Genomic DNA, 7,763 nt, shown 5'->3' with positions numbered 1-7,763 from the left:
GATCATCCCTGTTATGTTACTATAATCAACATCTGAGAATATGTTGTTGTTGTTGTTGTTGTTGATGATGATCTAGTAATTTGCACACTGAAGAACAGCGAAGTGATGTTGAAAACTAAGTTAACTGGCAGCCTCTTCCCTTCTCTTTCCAGGCCTGGAGATGTCCTACTGATTAGTATTTCAGATCTATTCATGCCTTGGTGGTAGGAGAATGTGGCCAAGGTAAACTTTTTTTTTTTTTTTTTTACAAATATTGAAAAACATGAAAAAAAATGATTTATGCTCCATTAAGTCTGGCAATCACAACCAGTTGTATCAAGTCAACTAGTTCCTTTGATATGTTGTACAAGCTGCTATACTAGAATGCTACTTGACTCAGAGAAAAAAAATCTCTGGGGCATAGAATAAAAGACTGAGAGATGAAACTATTAAAAATAAGTACCCTACAGATATATTCACTTTGCTAAGCATACGTCTGCCTTATTCTTTGTGAATTACATGCAAACTGGTTTTCTTTCATACCTTTAAACTATGTAGAGTTGCTTGAGGTACATACTGGCCAGAAAGTCCTGCAAAGGCAGTTTTTTATAAAATTTGCCAAAGAGCATCTTACAATATTAAGGAAGTAATATGCAAACTGGATTAAAGTCGCATGTGGCTTGAATTAGACATAAGCCAATTGGAAGAAAGATCTCTTCTCAGTTTTTTCTTGTAATCCTTCTCAAAGTTTGACTGCACATTTCTTGATGATGAAGTATAGTGATACTGTGTGGATAGGGCAGAGATTTGAGAGAAGGAGGTGGTCATAAGGGAGATTTGAGGGAGCTACTGGTTGTAAGTCCTGTGTATAATTGCAAGGCCGTCAGCAAGACATTGTTAGCAGGATTTGCATTTTAAAAGTAGGTCAGTTTTCAGAATAACAGAGCTGGAAGAGATCTTGGAGATCTTCTAGTCCAATCCCTTGCTTAAGCAGGAGATTCTACATCACTTCAGACAAATGGTTGACCAATCTCTTCTTAAAAATTTCCAGTGTTGGAGCATTCACAAGTTCTTGAAGCAAGTTGTTTCATTGATTAATTGTTCTAACTGTCAGGAAATTTCTCCTTAGTTTTAGGTTTCTTCTCTCCTTGATTGGTTTCCATCCATTGCTTCTTGTTCTGCCCTCAGGGATTTTGAAGAATAACTTGACTCTCTCTTCTTTGTAGCACTCCCTGAAATATTGGAACCCTGCTATCATGTCAACCCCAATCCTTCTTTTCATTAAACTAGACCGAGCTCTCCAACTTTAAACATTCAAAGTGCATATGGATCCATTTCCTGCAAAAAAGAAAACACTGGGAGCCACAGAACTGGATGGGTGTGGCCAACTCAATGTCACTTACTCCCACCCAGTCACATGACACTTCCAGCCATGCCTACCCAGGTTTTGTGGCTCTTAGTGTTTTCTTTTCTGTAGGAAAACAGGTATCTCTCTCTCTCGCTGCGTCTCTCTTTCTCTCTTTCTTTTTCTCTCTCTTTCTTCCTCTCTGTCTCTCTCTCACACCTCTTTGTCTCTTTCTCCTCTCTCTCGTTCATGTGTGTGTATGTGTGTGTTCCCTCTTGAACCATTTCCAAAACCAGGTGAGTGTTTGTTTGTTTTTTTCTTGCTGATGTTGTTCTTTCTTTGGGTGCTTTTTACCATGATTTAAATCAAGAGTCATTTCAGGTTCTGTGATAAATGAAACTCTTTCATCTCCCTGCTGTGGCTCCCTGTCGGCTGAACCCACCACTTGCTGGCCCCGCCCTTCACCCTCCCCTCCCAGTCACCCCTTGCCTGGCCTGAGAAGCTCTCTGCCGCAATACACTGGACCACCCCAGCTGTGGCTAATGCTCCATATTGTAATGGGTTTCAGGAAGAAGAGAGGATGCTATCTCCCCCATTGTGAAGTGTGCTAAATTTAACTGTGCTGTGAGAGCAGCAGGGAGGCTATGGACGTGGCAACAGCAGCAGCCTTGGCTACAACTCACAGGCCAGTGTCTCATGGTGGAGACCAAGTTGCACATCTCCCTGAGCAACTGAGTTGCATGCAGCACTAACAATGGCTGGAAGAAGCACCAGTGAAACCTAGTAAGTACAGGGGTGCTTTGCTCCCACTCTGGAATATGGAGTGAATCTCCATCCCCTGCAGTCGCCCTTATCTTCTCAGGGCAGGCGAGAAGTGACTGGGAGGGGAGGTTGAGGGCAGGGCCAGCCAGTGGTGAGTTCAGCTGACAGGGACCCATAGCAGGGGGACAAAAGAGTGGCATTCGGAGTCGTGCCGACACCCAGACTAGACACACCCAATTACAGCAACCATTCTTCATATGTTTTAGCCTCCAGTCCCAGAATGTGCTTATTCCTTGTTGGAGCATCCACAACTTCTGGAGGCACGTTTTTCTACTGATTAATTGTTTTCACTGTCAGGAAATTTCTCCTTAGTTATTTATTAGTTGGTTAGTTAGGTTATTTCTCTCCTTGTTTAGCTCAGTGCTTTTTGTCCTCCCTTCAGATGCTTTGGAAAACAGATCGATCCTTTCTTTGTTGAAGCCTTTTAGATATTGGAATATCTCTATCATATCACCCCTAGTCCTTCTTTTCATTAAACTAGACATACCTAATTACTGCAACTGTTTACTCAAACACATTCAAAGTTTTGGAAAATTCTGATCACACAAATGAGGCCATAATCTGAAAGTCTAGTTTCATCACAATTTATTTCATTGCTTCAAGGTCACAACAATATAATGTTTGTTAGAATGCAACATTTGTAAAGTATATGAGTAGGAAAATGGCTTGTCGGCCTTGTAAAAAAGCTAAAAAATGTTTGCTTCACATTTAGGATGTTAAAGGTAAATATTCAGTTGAAGCTAGAACATTTCAATTTAGGGTCTATATTAAATGAAATAAAGGATCTGGGTAATTCATTGAACATCAAGTAGAAAAGCAGTAGCTTCATTGCAATTTAGAGTATCACTTAGCAACAGTTTATCACTGATTTCAGAGGAACGACCCTGGCTTCTATTCTGAATTGAAAATGCTAGTGATGATATTCAAATTGTTTCAAACCACAATATTTGAGGGAATGTTCTTTCTATAGACATTTCTCTAAGTTTTGGTTAGTATCTTCAATCTGTATTGAATCTTAATACTTACCAAGCTTTGGAGCTTTAAGAACTACAGTTTAACATTGTCTTCCTTTAATGAGGGTTGTTTGCTATGTTTTCTTTAGGTATTGCTTTTTTGTTGTTTTTTGTTCACAGAATCCCACTTGAGAATCTATTGATTTAGTGGCAAAAGATGAACATTTAAGCAAAATAGGTAAGTAGATGTATAGATTTCCTAAGGCCATAATTACTTTCAATGGGAATTGGCCATTCTGAGGTCAGCCTCTCACTGGTACAAATGGAGAGATATTTTAACCAACTCAAATAACATTGTAGTATACATTACACAGACGCTATTTGCAATACATAAATTGTTAATCTGCAAAGACCCAATGCCATAAGTCAGGGTTCCTTCTCAGGAATCTTACTAAATAATAGAACAGCTAGCATAGCTGCTTAAGGAAGCAGTAACCTCAAATTCACTGAGCTTTAGTGCCCTCAGGGATAATGCATTATTTAGTAAGCTATGGGTGTGTTGGTTCCAAATATGCCTCTTGCCTATCACAAGCAACCTGTCCTTACATGCTTTGGGCTTTTTAAATCTACCTGCAAGTCCATGGTGTTCATAACAGTTTTTCTTCTAGGTCTAAAGACAAAATGTTAATTCGGTACTCACAATGCCTGAGAATGGATGTGAGTCCTATCCTGTTTTCTTTGTATAGCAACTCTTATACTCCTCTGTTGTTCCTATATATTACCTTAGCCTTGTGGATATCTGGGTTAGAGTCATGTTTAATTTTAATTAAAGTAGACCCATTGAATATGATGCAAGTCTTGACTCTATCATTCCATTAGGAGGCAATTCTATTCAGGTTATTAAAAGTTACCTCTAGGTAATTGGATGAGTTCTACAGCAAGTGTGCATATTCGTGCTTAACAATAGCAGCACTAATATGTTTGTATAGCACTAGAATAATCACCATATGAAGTATGAAGATGAGTTGCCATAGAAACACAAATTGTTACGGATACAGAGTTACCACGAAGAGTACAATATAGGCACATGAGGCTGTCCAGTTCCTGAAGCTAAACTGTGATGATTATAATCAGTGGCTTAATGATACATAGCCATCCTGCACACAGAGCCTTATGTTCAGGATTAAAAGAAAGATGGGCGGAAATAAATGCTGGTTGATTTCAATAGGATTCAGTAGCTTCAAACACGTTTTCTCCTATGAGACAACATTATGAATTTAGTTAATTAAAACATTCACATAACCACCAGAGTGTTTTGGGATAGGTTTTTTTTTTAATAGCTGCAGACTCAGGTTCAAGATACAAATTTGCATTTTGTTGCTGAATATTGCTGAAAGTAGAATTGTGGAATAGGCTTAATAGATAATATTTTATCTACTCAGCAGAAACTAAACAATGGTTCCTGCCTTGAATTCCTTTCTAAGTCACATGGAAGACTACATTTCACTTTTACATTCACCCCAACCCATCTGTGCTGGAACTGTAATCTTAATTAATAATTTTTGATTTGGAGTGGCCTTCATTAAAGATGGATGATTTGATTTTCTGTTTTTTTTCCCAGCCAATGTTTGCACTCTCTTCAAGGAGATGAAATTCCTGAGACAGACTTTCTGGGCCAGAGAGATGGCTCGAAGTTCTGAGGTTCAGTGACATTATGTTCAGACACTGTCATAGGAGGCAGAAGGATCTTTTTCAAGCTTATTTTGCATTTGTGTTTTGTGTCAATGACCTGACTCCTTTGATAAGCTGTGGAGTTCTGCTCTACAAAAAGAAAGATAGCGGTGCCAATAAAACGAACGTTTGTGAGCTTCATAGAATCAGATTTCCCCTTATTATTGCTAGTTTCAACAAGTTTATTCTTCTGTGCTTAATCCCTAATGCTCCATTGCCAAAGGAACAGGACATTGTTATGGAGTACCATGATGGTGCTCTCTTAATTCCCAGGGAGGGTCTTCAAAAACTTCGGCAACGGATTCCCTGCCCAGTTGCTGGCTGGGCATGGCCATGGTGGGCATGGCCTAGTTGGCCTCTTGCACCACATTGGGAAGGGGCGTTTTCCCTTTCTCCAGGCTCCAAAGGCTTTCCTCAAGCCTCTGGAAGGGTGAAACCTGCCTCCCTCGGGTTCCGGAGGCCCGTTTCTGGCCTTCCGGAACTTCCCAAGCCTCCGTGCTGGCCCTAAACTTACCTCATATCCAAAACAGGTTGCATGGAGACTCCTGGAAAGGGTGGGGTGGAAGGGGCCAGCCAGAAGTTGGATTTGGAGGTTCTCCAAACCAGCCATAACATCAGCTACGGGTTCTCTCAAACCCAGACGAACCAGTAGTAGCCCACCCCTGTTAATCCCACATTCATTGTCAAAGTGGACTCAGGCCACAGATATGGTTCCAGGTCATTGAAGCACTCCTTTCTATTTCTGAGACCAAACTTTAGTTTCTGCAGATAACTAGAGCCAAGGTGGCGCAGGGGTTAAATGCACCACTGCAGGCTACTTCAGCTGACTGCAGTTCTGCAGTTCAGCTGTTCAAATCTCACCGGCTCAAGGTTGACTCAGCCTTCCATCCTTCCGAGGTGGGTAAAATGAGGACCCGGATTGTTGTTGGGGGCAATATGCTGACTCTGTAAACCACTTAGAGAGGGCTGAAAGCCCTATGAAGCGGTATATAAGTCTAACTGCTATTGCTATTGCTAACTCCAACATTCTCTAACTATTAACAGAGGTAGAAATGGTTCTTCAACTGAGTCAGTGCTTTCTGTAATACATTTTAGTTCATGGCTATTGCTTTTGTCTCTGAAATAGAAGGCTGCCAGTTTGAAAACCTTTTTAAAAAAATGTTCTGCTTTTCTCCGCATTTCTTTTTTAAAGAAATATAAAAAAACTCATAATTTTTCTAGTTGCCTAAAGTAGAAAGGTTGTATCCTCAACTTTGAAATAGCTAAGAATGAATATAAGTCAAGAGGGTTTTTTTTAAGAAAACAAAATAAAACACGCATCTAGGTCAATAGCAGGAAGAGAGGCAGGAGGGATGGAGGTGAAATAAAAATATTTGCCTGCTTTCTAGACAATGCCTTTGCCAAGTTATAGGCTTATTTGAAATCTTGAGAGGATCTACAGAACATAAACTGTATCTTAGTTTAAATAGGAATCATGTTGCATCACACAAAATCCTACCATATCTGGTTTCTAGATATGTGACTTATTAATCTGATGTGAATCTAAGGATTTAGAAATACAAATAAGCAGTTTTAATTGGAGTTAATTTTTTTTAAAATTAAGTACAGAAGAATCAAAATAGAGTCGCCTCTGCTAAGATGGTGCCATATAAATTTAGTAATAAATAAAAACAAAATTAAAATATTCAAATGGTAATTTTTGAGAAATTAGCATACTAATTTTGGAAAGAAATCAATTATCTCAATTGGTAAAAGAGTAAAAAAAAAACCATATCAGACACATAATTACTCTATAATATATTTTGGTTAAAGTGAAGTAACCACTTAAAAAAAAAAAGACTGCACTATACTAAATAAATTGAACTAGAATGAATCCTCATTATATATGCTTGAACATATAATATAAAACACATCATATTTATGTAAAAATGACTCAGTTACTTTCCAAATTAATTTACTTTAAAATAGGAGATTGGTCGTAGATTTGCTCAAAAAAAAAAAAAGTAACAGAGACAAATAGGTTTTCATTAAAATTTTCCTACAATATTTAGAAACCACCTTAAATTCAGAATCATCTTTTTTTTTCCAGTATATAGTGCTGTGATAATGTTAACAATGTGATAGAATTAAGATCATATCTCAAAAAAGCTACAGTGAATTCCTTCCTTTCTTCCTCCCTCCCTCTTTGTTCTATACATGGTGGATGTATAGAAAGCAGTCTGACTTTGAGACAGTATCTTCTCATCTCACTTGTCCATTACTTGGGCCATGCCATCAGACAAAGAAAATAAAAAAGGAGCAAATCACTCATGAATACAAAATGCTGTTCTTTTATGGATCAGTGCTGGGCAACCCATATTGAGATTAGTTTCATATAATGAGATTCGGTTAGAAAAACCAATTTCTGCTGGTGTGAAATCTTTCCAGGACCACTTGCGAATGTATCTCTGAAGCATGAATTATGGAATGATCCAGAGAAAGAAAGGCTAAAGGTATTTTACGTGCCATCAAAACTTTGAATTTCTGTAAAAATCTGCAGGATGACTTGTGATAACTTTTGAAATAAAAATGTAATCAAAATGATATAAACTCAGTGAACTACCTTTTGCCTTCAGACTAGATTAGCTTCAGCTGAGTGGATAGGAGGATGAGAATATTTTAAGTGAGTGTAGGCAATGATTTTGAATCCAATGACCTACTGTTGTTTTGCATGTACACTGAGAATTTATGCACCAGAAATTATTCTATTCTATTCCATTCCATTCCATTGTACTCTCCTCTCCTCCACTCCATTCCATTCCATTCCATAATACTCCCATGAAAGTAAAGGAAAGGAGATTCATAGTTAACTTCAGCAATAAGAGGCTCACACTTCATTGTTAGGAAAATATGCTAGAACGTTAGAAAAAAAAACAATGAAAGGAGTCACATAC

The 7,763-nt window shown here is 38.4% G+C and overlaps 1 long non-coding RNA gene across 1 annotated transcript; it reads left to right on the top strand.

Annotated features, from left to right (window-relative positions):
• The first annotated feature begins 1,978 nt into the window (after window positions 1-1,978).
• On the top strand, window positions 1,979-4,967 carry LOC148045784 (uncharacterized). The gene is made up of 4 exons (XR_015696232.1): window positions 1,979-2,107; window positions 3,280-3,337; window positions 3,768-3,816; window positions 4,721-4,967. It is a non-coding gene; the product is annotated as an uncharacterized LOC148045784 (long non-coding RNA).
• Window positions 4,968-7,763: the final 2,796 nt, after the last annotated feature.

This window comes from Thamnophis sirtalis, unplaced genomic scaffold, assembly GCF_051295495.1.
Source record: "Thamnophis sirtalis isolate CommonGarterSnake01/CBP01778 unplaced genomic scaffold, rThaSir2_p1.2 scaffold_4, whole genome shotgun sequence".
In the NCBI taxonomy this organism is placed as follows: Eukaryota; Metazoa; Chordata; class Lepidosauria; order Squamata; family Natricidae; genus Thamnophis; species Thamnophis sirtalis.
This window is presented reverse-complemented; position numbering and strand designations above follow the sequence as displayed.